This window comes from Aythya ferina, assembly GCF_964211825.1.
Source record: "Aythya ferina genome assembly, chromosome: 1".
Classification (NCBI taxonomy): domain Eukaryota; kingdom Metazoa; phylum Chordata; class Aves; order Anseriformes; family Anatidae; genus Aythya; species Aythya ferina.
In genome coordinates this window covers 113187551-113204065 of record NC_140296.1, presented here as the reverse complement: position 1 = coordinate 113204065, position 16515 = coordinate 113187551, and the positions used below count along the sequence as shown (strand labels likewise).

Sequence of the window (16515 nt, the reverse complement as noted above, 5' to 3'; positions counted from 1 at the left end):
TGAGCCTGTAAGAGCGAAGATGGACTTGTTAAGAATAACTTTGTTCTGATTCTATTTGCAGTCCATGGAAAGGTAGTTCTATGTTCTCTAAGTGCGTCTTGCAGCTGCAAGCTTCATCTATGAAAGCAGAACAGTTTTTTCTTATGTTTTTGCTGCTTGCTTATTTATTTACGTAACTTCCATGGAAATGTATGTGGCTGTTGGAGGGGGTTCTGGGCCAGCATTCACCAAACAGACCTCAGTGGGTGCCCTCTAAGCCAAGTAGGTGTCTGGAATCAGAGTAATAGGGAAGGTTTCAAACCTGTAATTTGGCTGCATTTACTTGGCAGGATCCCTATCAAGAGTGAGACCCTGAAGAATCTTTCTCCTTTACCATTCTTTAGGATGAGGCTTTCAGGGTCTTTGGTTTGAATGCTCAGATGGAATACTTGAAATTTGGATTACAAGAGCGCTAACTACCTCAGCAATCGCATTGCATATGCTGGTCAGAATACATTCACTCCTTAAAAAACTCAGTAAAGGTTAATAAAATGTAAAGCCTCTGAGCAGAAAGAACAATCAAAAACTGGTATTCAAATAGCTGGTGTGCTGGAGAAACTGCTAATTGCATCTCCTGGGTAAACATGATGGACTTTGGGCACAGGCAAAATAAGGTAGTTGCCTTAGGCCACAGAACTGCAGCCTTAAGCCAGATGAAAAAAGATCTTCAGGACTCCTCAGCAGCTGCTTTGTCTCTGGACACAGAAGTGGCTTCCTTGGGAATCTTCTTCCTCAGCAGCTTGGGGCTGCTCCCCTCAGGGCACTCTGCTAGCCATGGACCAGCAGTTCCTGCTCTCCACACCTGCCCTGAGGTGGTGTGAAGGTAGCAGTCGTCCCCTAATCCCCTAAGAAAGGAGCTGGGAGTTTTGCTTGGTGTCTCCTCATGGCCTCCTTCTACCCTTTTCCATGCATGTGGGTGCTGAGGGCTGCTGGGGGTGAACGTAGATGCCCCAAAGAGAAGTAGTGTGAAGACTTCTTGGAGGAGACAAACAGAGTTGTGCTGTGTTGCTAGGCCTGCCCTCATTAATGGTACCTGTGCTTGTGCTTCAGTACAGACCTGATATTCTGCAAGTCACCACCTAGAACCCATCTGGTAGATATTAGCAGAAGCAATGGTCCAGACTCAAGGGAATGAAATACTAGCAGCTCTTTTTGTGATCTGTTCTTCATCTGTTCTTTGCTGCATCGAAGTAATGAAGGGGGGAGATAAAAATTCTAAGGGGTGTCAGGTTGGTTTTGTTATTAATCATCAGCAGCCAGCTTAGAAGGCCTTTTTGGACCTGGCAGGATGGTGCTGGCTGCACCCCTTTATGCTGGGTCAGTGAAAGCCCCACAAATGAATTGGTACCATGTTTCTTCATTAGCTGAGGGTCATAAAGGGCCAACTTCTATGTTCTTAAATGAGAAACAGCTCAAGGAATCCCTGCTCTTTGTTGGCAGATAGTTCCTTAAACTTGTCAAAAAAAAAAAAAGGCTAAAATGTAAGCTTTCTGTCATCTTCCATATCTCCAAAACATTTTCACTTTAAGTCAAAAGTAAATAAGGTAGGGAAACGATGAACTTTTTAAGAAGAATGGCACCATCTACTCTAACGAGCAACGTAATAATCACAGAATCACAGCATTTCTAGGTTGGAAGAGACCTCAAGATCATCGAGTCCAACCTCTGACCTAACACTAACAGTCCCCACTAAACCATATCCCTAAGCTCTACGTCTAAACGTCTTTTGAAGACTTCCAGGGATGGTGACTCCACCACTTCCCTGGGCAGCCTGTTCCAATGCCTCACAACCCTTTCGGTAAAGAAGTTCTTCCTAACATCTAACCTAAAACTCCCCTGGCTCAACTTAAGCCCATTCCCCCTTGTCCTGTCACTAGGCACGTGGGAGAACAGACCAACCCCCACCTCGCTAAATGTAACCTTATTAATACACCTTATTCTTATTTACCTGGGTTTGTCTGATCAAGGCTAAACCATTTGGCCTGTTATATCTCTGCTTGCCTTTGAATTTAGCCTAATCTAGAGTGATGTATTCCCTACCTCCTGTATGAAAAATGAAGAATTTCTCTCTTTAGAGAGGCTTCACTCCGAAGCCAAAAGATCCATAAAGCGGTAGCTACTGTTGATTCACTTGCACAAAAACATCAATGATGTTTTACAATCTTTGGATTCAGTTGCAAAATGTGCTACGAGCAAAATAACAGATCTTATTCCCAGAGATCTGCCTACATTATTGATGGTGCCTTTAGCAAACCGGAATACAAGTGAGAGGGCGGCAGTCTAGCCTCTGCTTTGATCTCCACATGCAGTGGGGAACGGTGTCTGCCAAACAGAGAAGGTATGCGTCAAATCAGAGGAATAAGGGAGGACATTGGCAGGACAGCATCTAACCTCGTGTCCAAAGACTGCCAAGATTTCACAGTTTTTGTTGACGGATGGAAATAGCTTTTTAATACGCTGCTATTTCCATTCATTCCTCTTAGTGTTACACCACACCAGACTCACAGTAGCTAGCAGGTGATTTCTGTCAAGCATAGAAACGGAACTGTCCACTGACAGGGAAATCTCTGATTTATTCACCGTAATATTCAGTTGCATACCCTTCTGGTCCTCAGGATTTAAAAGGACACAGCTATATCTACTGGCTCTTCTGCAGTAGGTTGTTGTGCTAATTTGTCTATCTAATTAGTTCCTTGGGTGTCTGCTGGAGATCAGCCTTGTTTAGGAAGGGGGACTGGAGCTGAGAAGCGATCTTGGGGTCAGGCACACCGCGAGTTCTTCCCAATAACAGGAAATGAGCTTGTCTGCCTACGTGTTATCATCAAGCACTGTAAGCTGTATGTAAGGGACGTGGCTCATTTCAAGCAACTGAGCAGTTTTGGCTTTGAGAACTGCACAGTGGTTGTTATTTCTGGAAACTATTTCACAATCTAGAACCTTGATTGTATACACAAAGTAAAATCACAATAAAATCACTTCATCAGAAGTCTAGACATCAGGAAGCACTTCTTCATTGTACAGGCGATGGAGTGCTGGCTCAGGTTGCCCAGAGAGGTTCTGGAGTCTTCCTCCCTGGATGTCTTCAAAAGATGCCTGGACATTGTCCCGGGCAGCCTGTTCTGGGTTGAGCAGGGGAGTTGGACCAGATGCCTCCCAGAGGTCTCCACCCACAAACTGTTCTGAGAAACTATGCACATAGGTCTTGACGGTGGAAGAACATCATGGTTTGTTTCCAGGTGCTGAGCTTCAGGATAATGGTGACTCTCTAAGTCTGCCTTATTAAACTTCAGGTCTCACAGTGGCCTCTGTTGTTATGATTTAAAGTGAAACTGCCTGTTAAGAGTTCCCTAGACAAAAGGCTATGTCTCAGCTTGGAGGTGGCCCTTTGACAGGGGAAGGGGATGCTGTTCTGCCTGTAGTACAGGGAAGAAGAACAAAACTGAAGCAATTGAAAACTGTTAGTCTTACAGCATCCAAGAAGCTAATGCCTGAGCTTCTGAGGGTTAATCAGTGGGTTGGTCTTCTTCAGGAGTTCCTTCACTGTAATGGCCTGGGTCCATTTTGGTGCTGTGCTGTTACTGTCTTGGACCATTTGTGTGTGATATTTCTTGAAGCTTTTGATCTGGGAAGCATTGCAAAAGCCATAAACATATATAGTGCCTATAACAAGCTTCTGATTTCCTTCTTCTGTTCCAGTCAGTGCCAGCTCTGTAGTGCTTACCCAGAAATATTTGGATAGAAATGAACTGTATCTTCTATTTGTTGCAGCAATACGAGTTTGAAAGGCTAAAATAAATGTAATATTCTCAAAATAAATCTGGGAAAATCAACAGCCTATACTCAGCATTTTGGCAGCTAGCATAGTATTTATTTTTCTTTTCTCTGACTCAAGCGGTGATGTTTTTCTTCTCTCAGCAGGAGAAAGCCAAAAGCATATTTTGGGGTGGTTCTGTGAATGGCTGGAACATTTATGGCATTGCAAGAAGTGTTTTACCCAGCTGTTTAGGAGAATATGCTGCATAATTGGTGTAGCATAAACAAAGTGACTTGGCGAGCACAGCTGTCATTTTTATAGTCAGGCTTTGATGGAGAATCTGGGAGTAACTTTTTATGGAAATCTGGTGGGTCTGTTTTCTCATTCCTAATTCAGAAGCTTCTAGAAGAATCTAGAAGACTTTTCAAACAAACATAATGTGCTTGTCTCTGGTGGGGAGGGGAGCCACAATCACTTTACTCATTGAGATACAATGCTATTTCCTCCAGGCTTTATTTTCAATGTCCAAAATTAATTTCTACCAAATCTGCTGTCAGAATTCTGCGTGTAAAGGGAAGCAATGAAACCAAACTTAATCAGGGTTTTTGAGTGTTTGGGGTTTGTTTGTTTGTTTTTTCAATTTAGCGTAGTGGTTGATTTCTAAAACAAGCATCTAACTCTTGTTTAAAAACCAGCCATATTCAGTAATCAAATCCTAAAAGCTTAATGTGCTGAAAAGACCAGCAAATAACTTCTTGGATCACATCATTGCCAGATCTGAGGTAGTTTCCTGCAACTGTGAAGAAATCATAAACTAGTTCAGAGCAGGAATCTCTCCAGTTGCACTAGTTCCCTAAACAGATACGCTCAAGGAACTGCAAGTGTCTGCTTCTCTTGGTGTGATGATTTTTCGGCTAGGGAAAATGGGCATTGTGATTGATCTCCCACACCAAGAAAGGGGTAGGGAGGAAGTCAGGCCCCTTGTTACTGGTATGAGGGACCTTCTGAGTTCGACAAAGGCAACATTATGTCATGTGCCATTAAAACGTGTGGGCAGTGGGATCTGGGGGTACTGCAGCCACCTCTCCCTTTTCTTAGTTGCCAATTAACTGGATCACACAGGAGAATACAGGACTGGAGTAGGATGACAGCAATGGAGAGGAGGAGAAGTGCTCTCCATAAGGCTCTGCACCTTAAAGAAAGTTGCCAGGCAGGCCCTTTAGGAACCAGTTTTGGATAGAAGCAGCTTACCTTTCATGTTTTCAATATGCTTTCCAAATGAAGACTGATGTGGACTCAAAGTTAGGGTAATCTTGAATTTGTGGCCTATTGAGGAGTCTTTGCATGCATGTTTGATGTGACTCAAAGTGTATTAGATGGGTGTGCCTGGATGCTCTCCTACTGCTAGCTCCCCAAGGGAAGTGAAAGGCTTCGAAAACTGAAAAGGTGGGACTTCACACTTCTTAGAAAACTCAGAAATGAAGTAGTAAGCCAGAAGTAAAACAGGTTGTGCATCACTGTCCTACTGTATCTTTGCAGAGAGCTCCTCTTCTCCAGGTTTGATTGTGGATGCTCAGTGACTGAATTACAGGAAATGCTTCATCCCAGGGAGTTTTTCCTGTGGCCTCTGAGACTTAGCTACCAGGTCGTTGATCCTTACTGTCATCCCTTTGCCTCCAGCTCTCACCTGTGACTGCTGGCACCACCAGAGGTCCCGCTAAGTTCCCAGGGGAAAGATAATTGTGTTTCTGTGATAAGGAGGTTGTAACACAAACATGAGCAGAAGAACTTAAAACAAGCACCTTCTATCACAGTAGGAAGTCCAGAGTGAGGATAAGCTTCAGCTTGGGAAGGTGGTTGTATTTTATTGTATCAAGATGAGAAGAATTTACATTATGAAGTCTAACTATGAAGTGGTGTTATAAAAACAAAAATAATAATAATAGAAGCTTGACAACTGAGAGGAATAGAACTGAGAGGTTTCTTTGGTGCATTACTGTATTCCCTTAAAAGCCCATAGGCAGAATACCAGGTAGCTGTGGAAGAGACCTGATGAGAAACACGTGAGGTTAACCTTCTTGAATAATAATGCCATCTGCAGGAGTTTCCCAGCCATCAGCCCTTGTCCCAGAAGACCGTTTGTACTTCACAGCATTAATATTCATTAGGTGTAACACCATATGTTGCACAGCAGGATGCATTGCCAGCAGACTGTTTGTCATAAAGCCAGATTTAATAAAGCATTGTAAAACAAACATTATGATGATAAATATAAAATGACAGGCTAATTAAGAGAATCTTAATTGCCATTTTTCCATAATAACATTTGTTTAGTATGTATCTGTCTTGTGCTAGTACCTTCCTTGTACTGCTTTTCACTTTGTATTGGCTCCATAAGGGAATCTGTGTCTTGTATGATTTAAGGCACTTAATGTTCTGTTGCAAGAAATATATTCAAGATTAATGAATTGTCACTGCACTATGGATATATGTACTCATTGATCCCTAATCTTGATGAATACAGAGAAATCTGAAGTACAGATTTGAGAGGGGTGTGAATTGGTTGGGGACAGCTTACTACGCTCTCTCAAGGGAATCTATTTGAAAATGCAGTGGTTGCAGTCCTTTGGACAGGTAGGTACTGTGCAAATCTTTTTTAGCAGGAACACTTTTCAGTGAGCAACTTAAATATAAATTAGTTTTCATGTAGCACTGCACAGACAGAAAGGCCTCTTTGTTCCTTCTTCACTAGAACAGAATTTCATTACTGCTTCATTCCCCTACACTGGTGATTTCATGGGAGAGGAAGGGATTTAAAGAATGTGAAACAATATTGCAAATTAATGCAGGAAAGTGACACCTATTTTTCTTCTTGCTGTTACCTTTTTATCATAGTAGTTGCAGCTAGTGTCAGGAAAATAATACATCTTTCTTCTCACCTGTCAAGATGGTGAGCTACAAAGCTTTCAGAAACTTTCATAGCATTTCTCTACATTCCTTCTACACTACGTGAGATCTTTGTTCTGATGGCTGCTTGACTCTCTATTTAAATGAGGAAGACACAGGAAAAAAATCATGACCTGAGAGAGGCCACAGCAAAAACTGAATGGGAGGTTTGCCCTCATAACTAAGATTTCAATCAGATTTTAATCCTTACCTTGATGAGGTTTCCACTTCTGTGGGTAGCAGTTGCTCCTGTAATCTGCATTGTTTGGGTTTCAGTATCTGATTGCATTGTTTTTTAGAGATGGAGTGATGACAATAATTAAAAGCAGGTAGGGAACTGGAAGTTGTGACATGCTTTGAATTTTTCTACAGTGTCTTTCCATCTGGATACCTGATATCTGTTGTATATTTCGGGAGAAAAAATATCATTAGGGACAGAACAGAGTAAAGAGAGGCCAAAAGATCATAATTCATGTTAAATATTTCTTCTGCTGTGGTACTTCAGTTGGAATAGTATTATGGTGCTTGCACTGTAAATTTTGCACTGTAAATTTTGAAATGGCAGTGTTTCAGAAAGTAGTGTTTTTGTCGAAATTTTAACTCCATGCATACGCAGTAGATCGTACGAAATGCATTACGTTTTCTGTTTTAAAATGAAGACACTGATTGCTTAAGGAAATAAACCTACGGTCACTGTTTTATTCACCTCTCACCCTGTCTCTGTCATCAGATTACTAATTGTGTGTGCATATATGTATAAAATTGGTATATTCCAGCATTTTGTATGCCTCCCCTCCTTATTTTACATGGCTTGTAGTAAAACTGCAGCTGAAACAGAATAAGCATGAGAAATCTTGAGTTGTAAAGGAGACTGCTGTAGGGTATAAAGATTATTGTTATTTTTGATGGAAGTAGGTGAAAGACATTTTTCTTCTTCGAACACTTTCTGAACAGAAATTTATAGTCCTTCCTAATCTCCCACCTAGATCACTTCCCCCTGATACCTTGCCTAGCATTTTGGTCTTGTTTCTCTCTCTGAATAGTAGTTTTTTCTGTGTTCTTGGTTTTTGAACGTACTTCTCAAGTTTGAAGGTTCTCTCCTTAGCACACATAAATTACCGGTGCAGGATTTTCTAGCTTTATTCTGTCCTCTTTTTATTTACTACTTTCACTCTAGGTTTTAACCATATTACAGCCATTACTCATTCTTTGCTTGCTGTGCTATCTCCAGATGACCATCAGGTGTTTGATGTTGCAGGTGATAATCAGTTCCCTTAACATCACACAGAGCATGAGGTGAGTGAAGTATCCATCTCGAACCCATCCAGTCTGAGCAGATGTGAGCCTCACCCCCCAAAAAAGAAGGTTCCTCAAAGTATTCATCATTTCTGGGAGGGAAACAAATAAATTGTATTCCTTGATTAAAAAGCTCAAGAAAAAATGATTGAATGTTCCAGAAAAGGTACCTGAATTACTGAACCACCTATAATCTCAACTTCAGGTGAGACCTCAGTTTGAAAAGGCACTCTAGTTTCCCAACAGCACAGTGACTTTATCTGAAATCTTTGCTAGTGCTTCACTGGCCTGGACAGTGTAATGCACCTGCCTTTTCCCAGAGAAGCTGTAGTTCACCTGATTGTCTGGACCCTGAAGCACTTTTTGTACGCTCCTGGCATGTGACAGACCATGTACATAGAGCTAAAGGCTGTGTTTGAAAGTCACTGACAAGAATGGTGGTCTTGGTGGTATAACCAGTTGAGACTAAGAGACATGAGATGATAGATGAATTGTGAACTAATGTGTATTTTGCCTGGATTGGTCATACTCTTGAGTAGGAAAGGTGATGTGTTTGTGGTAAGATATTGAAGTATATTTTTTTTTTCTGGAAAAAAAAAAAAGGAGATGTAATTTGAGGGAACTCAACAAGCCATCTGAATTGCTTGGGAATAGTCAATGCTATCTTTAAAATTAGTGTCTTTACCTAAGAACTACAAAAACTAAAATATTTGTTGGTTAAAAAAAACTATATACCTTTTCATTTTTTCTGACATAGGGAAATTTCCATGCCCTGAATTTTGAGCTTGATCATTCAGTTAGGATAAACATGTGTTCAATTTTATCTGTTTCTTCCTCTTCCAATTTTCCTGTTGGTGTGAAAGGAGAATTTTGCTGCTTCACCTTGTTTCATGTATCACACAGGAAATAGGTAAATGTGATGGGTCCTTATATCTAGAAGTTTATCCTAGTCCCACTGAAGTGACCACCCCTGTGGAACTACTGGGAACCGCTGTCATCCTGAGCAGAAACTAACTACAAGTCTTTGACACCTAATCTATGTGTTACTTTAATGCAGTCTCTGCTGGCAGCATATATTCTTTGCTAACTACCAATATATAGTGAATGACATTTCTAATACATCAAAATAATTTTATCTGCCTAGGAAGTAGAGCTTGGTGGGCTGAGCTGTAGTAGCTGCTGTCAGACCAAGGGGCCAGCATGGTGCTGCAGTGCCCTGTGCTGCCAGAAGCCCATTGTTTTACAGTGACATGGAAAACAGAGATCTGGTGCTTTTTTTTTTTTTTTAGCTAACCTATGGTCTCATAGCATGCTTTCTTCCCTTCCCCTCCCTCAAGGTGGAGCTGCCAGGTCTGGTGTCAGTAACAAATAATTGAGGTAGTAATTGCACCTGCCTTCTCCCTGCTCTTCCTGTGGGGCAAGGCGCTGCCTTGCTGGTATTAGGTGTGCCGCAGTGCTGCTTTACACTGGTAATAGCTGCTTGTATAGCTCCCTGGAGGCAGCCTCGCCACAGGGCAGGTGGTGATTGATTCACCAAACCTGGTTCAAGAAGGTATAGTGGGAGTGAACAAATCCACCCAGTTCCTTGTGTGATTTATGCAGCTATGCTACTCTGATTTATTTCAAATAACTATTTTCTTTGTCCTCACTCTTTCCTTCAGTGCTGCGATTAAAAATTGATAGGCAGATGTTGAGTTGAAGGTGCTTTTCTGTACCTATTGACATCAGTGGGACTCTTTGGAAAATGGAGTGTGAACTCAAACTTACCTACATTTGTATTGCATTTGTGTTTTGCGTGGCGTGTTTTCTCAATGTGAAACTGTGTGAGGTTCATTTATGTAGAAGGCTGTGAGAGGTAACTCTTCAGAAATACTATGTAGTCTGTCTTATTAGTTCTTAACAATTGCTGGTACTATGTTACACACTAAGAAGAGGTCTACGGTATACACTAAGAAAGGATTTTTAGGAGTGATTGTAAATGAAATATTTTCAATGCTCAGTGTTCCTTGAAATCTGCATTTGTTTTGACAGTTTTGTTATCTTAATCACTTGAATGAGCAACAGCAAGTAGAACTGAATTTTTCAGACTTAAATGTACCAAAGCTTTCAAAACAGTAGAGACGAAAGAAAAAAAAATAATATATTTTTGTCTTTTCATAATAGGCAAGTAAATTTGTTTTCTGTTACTGAATACACCATTGAGAAATAGTTCTTTTGACAGAATTTTCAATAAGAGTCTGAGGGGAGTTTAGGAAACATAAGCATTGAATGCTTGCAATCTTATAGAGCTAAGGCAATAAATAACAGTAAAGAAATCACAGAGTATCTCTGCAGCAGTGATTCTGTTCTTTGATTTGTGGCCTCTAGGTTAAATGCATGGGATTTAAATAACAAATGAATAAAAACATAGATGAAGATCAGAGCTGAATATTGCTGAGGCGCTGCAAATCTTTCAAAACCAGCTAACCTGATTTGCTGCTTAATACGAATGTGTGTTTTCACCTAGGAAGCTCTGAAGATCATGAAAACTTCACCTGTCCATGCTGTTGTGATGCTCGTAACATCCAGTCTTGGCTTCAGCACAGTCTGCATCTAAAGATGCTGTATGAGCTAAATATCTGCATTTGTTGAAGTAAATAAAATAATTGATATCAAGCACAATGTTAAAATCAGGCTCAGAAAGTTGGAGTCATAAATAACTGGAAGTTACTGGAGTATTTTGGGAGCTGGACCCTTATTCTGACTTAGTGTGGTGTTGACAAAAAGGTTGGTGTTTGAGAGCTATTAGATGGCCGTGGCTGTCTGAGTTGGTGGTTCTCAAGACAGAAGCTCATTTGCCTCCTAATTTCACATGGAGTGAACAGAGGAAGAGGGGTCCTTCCTGAGCAAGTCCTCAGTGATTAGGGAGGAGTTGTGCCCTCTCCACTGCTCCTGCTGTATGTGCCTTGTTGGTCTAAGTGGGTAGCATTTGTCTTTTATCACTAGTTTTCAGTTCAGCACAGCCTCTAAAGCAAATGAACACACAGGTAAGCAGCTAGGCAGTGAACCATACACCAGCCTGTTATTTCCGAGGGCTCACAATATAAATCATCACAAAATGAGATTGAAATGAAACATGACAAAATAGAAAAGGTATCTGAAGAGTTTTTAAGGTGCTTTGGGTTATTTATTGTCAAGCCAGTTGAGGAGGCTGAGAGAATAAAACATCCTGAAGTCAGACTTAAGGTTCATAAACATTTTCTGCTGTAATGGCTTCAATCTATTTTAAAAAAAAAAAAAAAAGGTGGAGTTATCTCACAGTCCTCTTTCGTGATGCTCTTCCACATGTTCCTACAAATGGTCAATGTGAAGTCAGAAGGGAAGTTTTATTTAAACAGCATCTCCTAGTAAAGAAAATAATGCAACAATGGCTTCTAAATCTTTCAGCTTCTTTTTGCAGAATCACAGAACTGTAAGGGTTAGAAGGGACCTCAAGAAATCATCGCGTCCAACCCCCCTGCCAAAGCAGGTTCCCTAGAGCAGGTTGCCCAGGATGGTGTCCAGATGGGCCTTGAATATCTCCATAGAAGGTGTGGTAGTTTTACTCAGGTGGGCAGCCGAGCTCCACCACAACTGCTCCCTCTCCCCCTCCTCAAAGAGCAACAGGGAGAAAATACAATGAAAAGGGCTTATGGGTTGAGATAAGGATGAGGAGATTGCACAGTAATTATTGTGACAGGCAAAACAGATGCAATGTAGGGAGATAGTAAGATTTATTGCTTGTTACTAACAAGCTAGAGAAGTGAGAAAGGAAAGAAACCAAAAGCACCTTCCCCCACATCCACCCTCTTCCACCTCCTCCCCCTGAGTGGCACGGGAGAATGGGCATTATGGTCAGTCTATAGCGCTCCTTTTCAGTCACTCTCATCCCCTGTGCTGTGGCGTCCCTCTCATGGGATGCAGTCCTTGATGAACTGATCCAGCGTGGGCTGCCCACAGGCAGCAGCTCTTCCAGAACTGCTCCAGATATAGGTCCATACCACGGGGTCCATCCCTCAGGAGAAAACTGCTCCAACCTGGGTCCCCCACGGGCAGCAGCTCCTGCCAGGTCACCTGCTCCTGCGTGGGCTCCTCTCCATGGGCCACAGGTCCGGCCCAGAATCTGCTCCAGCAGGGGTCTTCCACAGGCAGCAGCCTCTGTCGGTGCAGGGCCACCTGCTCCACCATGGTCTCCTCCACGGGCTGCAGCGTGGAACCCTGCTCCACCGTGGTACTCCATGGGCTGACGGGGGACAGCCTGTGTCACCATGGTCTCACCACAGGCCGCAGGGGACTTCTGCTCCGGCGCCTGGATCACCTCTCCCCCTCCTTCTTCACTGACCTTGGCACCTGCAAGGCTGTTCCTCACTCCTCTCACTCTCCCAGCTGCTGTGTGGCGCAGCGTTTTTTTTTCCCTGACTTAAATGTGCTCTCACAGAGCCACACAACATCATTGCTTATTGGCTTGGCTCTGGTCAGCGGTGGGGCCCTTCCCAAACATGGGGCAGCTTCTAGGCCCTTCTCACAGAAACCACCCCTATGGTTCCCTGCTACCAAAACCTTGCCACGTAATCCCACTACAGAAGGAGACTCCACAACCTGCCTGGGCAGCCTGTTCCAGTGCTCCGTCACCCTCACTGTGAAGAAGTTCTCTCTCATGTTGGTACGGAACTTCCTGTGATCCATTTTGTGACCATTGCCACTTGTCCTGTCCCCACAAACCACTGAAATGAGGTTGGTCAAATCCCCCTGTCTCCCACACTTAAGGTATTTGTAAACATTAATAAGATTTTCTTTCAGTCTTCTCAAGACTGAACAAGTCTTCTCAAAGTTTCCTTCCCATACTGCCCTGATCGTGCATCCCTAGCTCAAAACAGATAGCAAAATGTTGAAAATATGTAACCTTACTGAATAATGTTTTATGCAGAGCTAAAAACAAGTATGAACAAGATGAGACTGGGGACATAGGGGAAAGCTCAACTATCTATTATAGTTTGTGGTAACCAGTTGCAGATAACCATTACTAAATGATGTGTCTATTTTACATTTGAGTCATTTTCTTCTGTCTCTATTTTATTTTTCCCTAGGATTAATAGTAAGAGAAGCTTTATGCTCTAACATCTAATAATGCATGTGCACTTTCAATGGCAGGGATGTTGTTTTATTGCTTGTCATGTTTGCTGACTTACTATTTTTCATAATTCAAGCGTGAGTGACAGTGCTGCATCCTAAAAAGAGGTAGTGCTGTAAGACTAACAGGTATGAAAGGTCATAATACTCAATGGAAAATTATTGGTATTGTATTTTAGAGAAGAAACAATGTAAGCGACTGGAAGTTATTGTCTGTGCTGTCGAAACATACCTTTTAAATGTGTGTGTGGCACGTGTTTTATTTCTGTGTGCATTGTGGCCACTGAGCTATACTACAAAGCTTTTTAATACAGTAAAAAAAAAGACCAGCAGTATGTGACTAGCTTTAAATTATTCAAGAACAATCATGCTGATTTGGATTAAGGTTTATGTACAGTGACATTTTTGTGGTAAGCTTCAGACTTGGAGGAACATCTTAAAACCAAGTGCTGGGTTGGATGACTATAGGAAATGAAGATACGTGATAGGAAACGAATGAGAACTACAAAGAATCCAATTGTGACTAACTTTAGGAAATGCTGTGAGTTTCAACATCTGGATGCTATGGAAGAACAAGGGAAAGTGCATAGGGTAGAGTAAAACTGTTCATAGGCAATTATACATTGACATTAAATGAAAACAGGATCTCAAATCATATCAGTAAGATCGACATTATCCTATTTCCTGAATCTGACATTACTTAGATCTTACACATTTGGACGCTTGCATTTTAAATCATCTTATCTGGTGTTTTTCTGCAGCAAGAAAGCAGTGTCTGCATTGTAGTCAGATCAGCAAACAATAAATCCATCACAATATAAAGTAAACTTAGAATAAAATAGCCTAAGTGGATGTTATTCTTGAATTTAGCTGGGACTACTTGTGTTCTCTGCATCCTCTTGTGCATTTGCTGGAACATACCTGGTTAGGTGTTTTCACATCTATCAGTAAAGCCCAAACCCTAAATGCGAAGTGCAGCACTTGGGAACACTGTGATTTTTGTGATGATCCCCAGAGGGCTTTGGGCCTGTGTTTTTTTTTTGTTTTTTTTTTTTTTTTTTTTTTTTTTTTTTTTTGTTTTTTTTTTTTTTGTTTGTTTTTTGTTTTTTTTTTTTTTTTAAAAAAAAAAAAAAAGGGGGGGGGGGAGAGGGGATTAGAAGGACCCAGAAATGCAGTACTGTATGTTCATGTGCAAGAACAGTGTTGCTCCATTTTGGTCCCACAGGTTACATCACTTTGGACAATGGTCTTGCCAGACTCTAACTACTGCTGTGTTCAAGAGGTAAAAGTGTTAACCTTTGAAATCTTCAAGGTAAAATCAGGACTTGAGGAAATATTGAAATATTGTGAATTATTTTAGTAAATACCTATTTTCTTTGCTTTAATAAATGACAAAACAAATCATCTGATGACTGACTTGCAAAAACCTGAAGGTAAACCCGTAGAGTATGAGAAAATCAAAGTGACTGGTGGAGACTACTGGAGACGTGAGTCTTTGGAAGCTGAAATTCCCCAGATCTTCCAGCCATAGACCAAATGGCAGCAAGAGAAACCTATCTAGATCTTGAAAAAGAGTTGTCTTCAAGAATATCTAATACCTCCTTCCAAGTTCTTTCAGGAAATACATAGTTGCACAGCAGAAGAGAGGCACAGTAGCATGGATGGTGCTTCAGGTGGTGGAGAGGTACTTAACAGGACTGGAAAGGCAAGCCTTCAGGCCTCTAGGATATAAAACACCAAAATAATCATGGTTGAATCAATACAGGAGCATTTACAGGAGTTATTTCTAATAATTTTGTCATTATTTATAGCTGATTAGGTGTTGTGTGAGAGAAGAGAACCTTACACTGGAACTGTTTTTGTTGTTAAAATATCAGGTGGCTTAGATCAAAGTCAGATCCTCAATAGGATATTGTATGTTTTGAGTTGAAAAACACCGATGTAGTAAAGACAAAGAAGGCTTCAGACTTCACTTTGAGCTTGATTCTCCCTTTTTGCTTTTCTTGATGACTCCAGAGACAGGAGGGAAAAAAAAAAAAAAAAGAAGAAAAGAGAAAAGAAAAGAAAAAAAAACACTAGTCTGCTGACTAAAGTTTACCACAGTACTTGTATACCATATTTCTAAAAATTAATAAATAAAAAGTAAAGGCTATCACAGACACTGGGTTAATTTGAAAAGAAATCAAAACACTTCGAAGTTCAGTGCACTTCATCTATGACCATCTATGCTTTCTTCAATTTATGATCACTTGAAGAGGAACACCTTCGGACTAGGAAGCTATGCATTCACTTGCCCTTGGGGGGATCCTTAGCAAGCTAACCCATCCCCTCTATACCTGAATTGTTGGCACTCAGTCATGCAAAAGGAGAGAGTCCAACTGATGATCAGTTTTCTGTAAACATAGGACTGCCTCTGCCTAATTACTCTTATTCGATGTAATGTTGTGGATTCTTCATTTATTCACTTCCTCCAAAGCCAGCTGTGTCTTTCTATGAAGGCATGAGAGCATCCATTCAGCTAAAGGGAATTTTGTCCTTGTCCCTTTTTTTTTGGGGGGGGGGATGGGAATAGAGCTGTAGTACTGAAAGATTATACTACTTAGAAGCACCCATGGTAGTTATAAATTTCAGCCTTTTCCTCCCAGTTTCTGGCAAGAGTGAAATGGTAGCACATGAGTAGCAAAAACTTGCCAGTAGCTTATCAGTGCAGAACACTTAAATGGCTTTCACAGAATTACAGAACATTCACTTTCATTGCATCTAAATTTTTTCAATGGCTTGTAAACAATGACAAATGTAATGGCTGAATAAATTCACCACTTCTGGGATGTATTGACTTGATTAGATAATTAGTTAGTTTCTCCTGTGTTATATAGCATTTCACCTTCAGTCTTCAGCTACTTGTATCTGGGGAGAAATAAGTGTCTGGACTTCTCCACCTGTGATTTTCTCCAAGTATTCATTGCAATCCCTGACAAAATTTCTGGACCCCTGTTTTTCCTACCTATTCCTCTTTTCCCTCCTCAAAAATCATCAAAGCGATGTTCTTGTGTAAAATGAAAGGGAGAGGCAGGATAAACAGTAAAAGCATCCTTCATGGTCAAGGTGCTTCTGCATCATTTGAAGCTGAGATTTATTGCTCCTAGGGAGGTCTTTGGTATAACCAGTCATGAATTACCAGGGACAGTGCTTGGAGGGGTGCTTATCTAGATATACTATTTGATGCCTGAGGAATAATGGAGGAAAGGAAGCAAGTTAGTTTCCCCACCCCCAAACATGCCCCTTTTGGCTGCAGGGTCCCATCCAAAGGGATTTTTAGCCCTCATATCTTT

The 16515-nt window shown here is 41.2% G+C and overlaps 1 long non-coding RNA gene across 3 annotated transcripts in view; it reads left to right on the top strand.

Moving 5' to 3' along the window:
• LOC311432717 overlaps nt 1-16011 on the top strand; it is a 46673-nt gene extending 30662 nt beyond the window's left edge. For 2 of the 3 annotated variants that reach the window (XR_014690254.1, XR_014690255.1), the window contains one exon: nt 10542-10693. This is a non-coding gene — a long non-coding RNA (uncharacterized lncRNA). Of the gene's footprint in view, nt 1-10541; nt 10694-14408; nt 14671-14801 lie in introns of those variants that run through there. The other variant, XR_014690253.1, reaches the window with a different exon arrangement.
• The last annotated feature ends 504 nt before the right edge of the window (nt 16012-16515 follow it).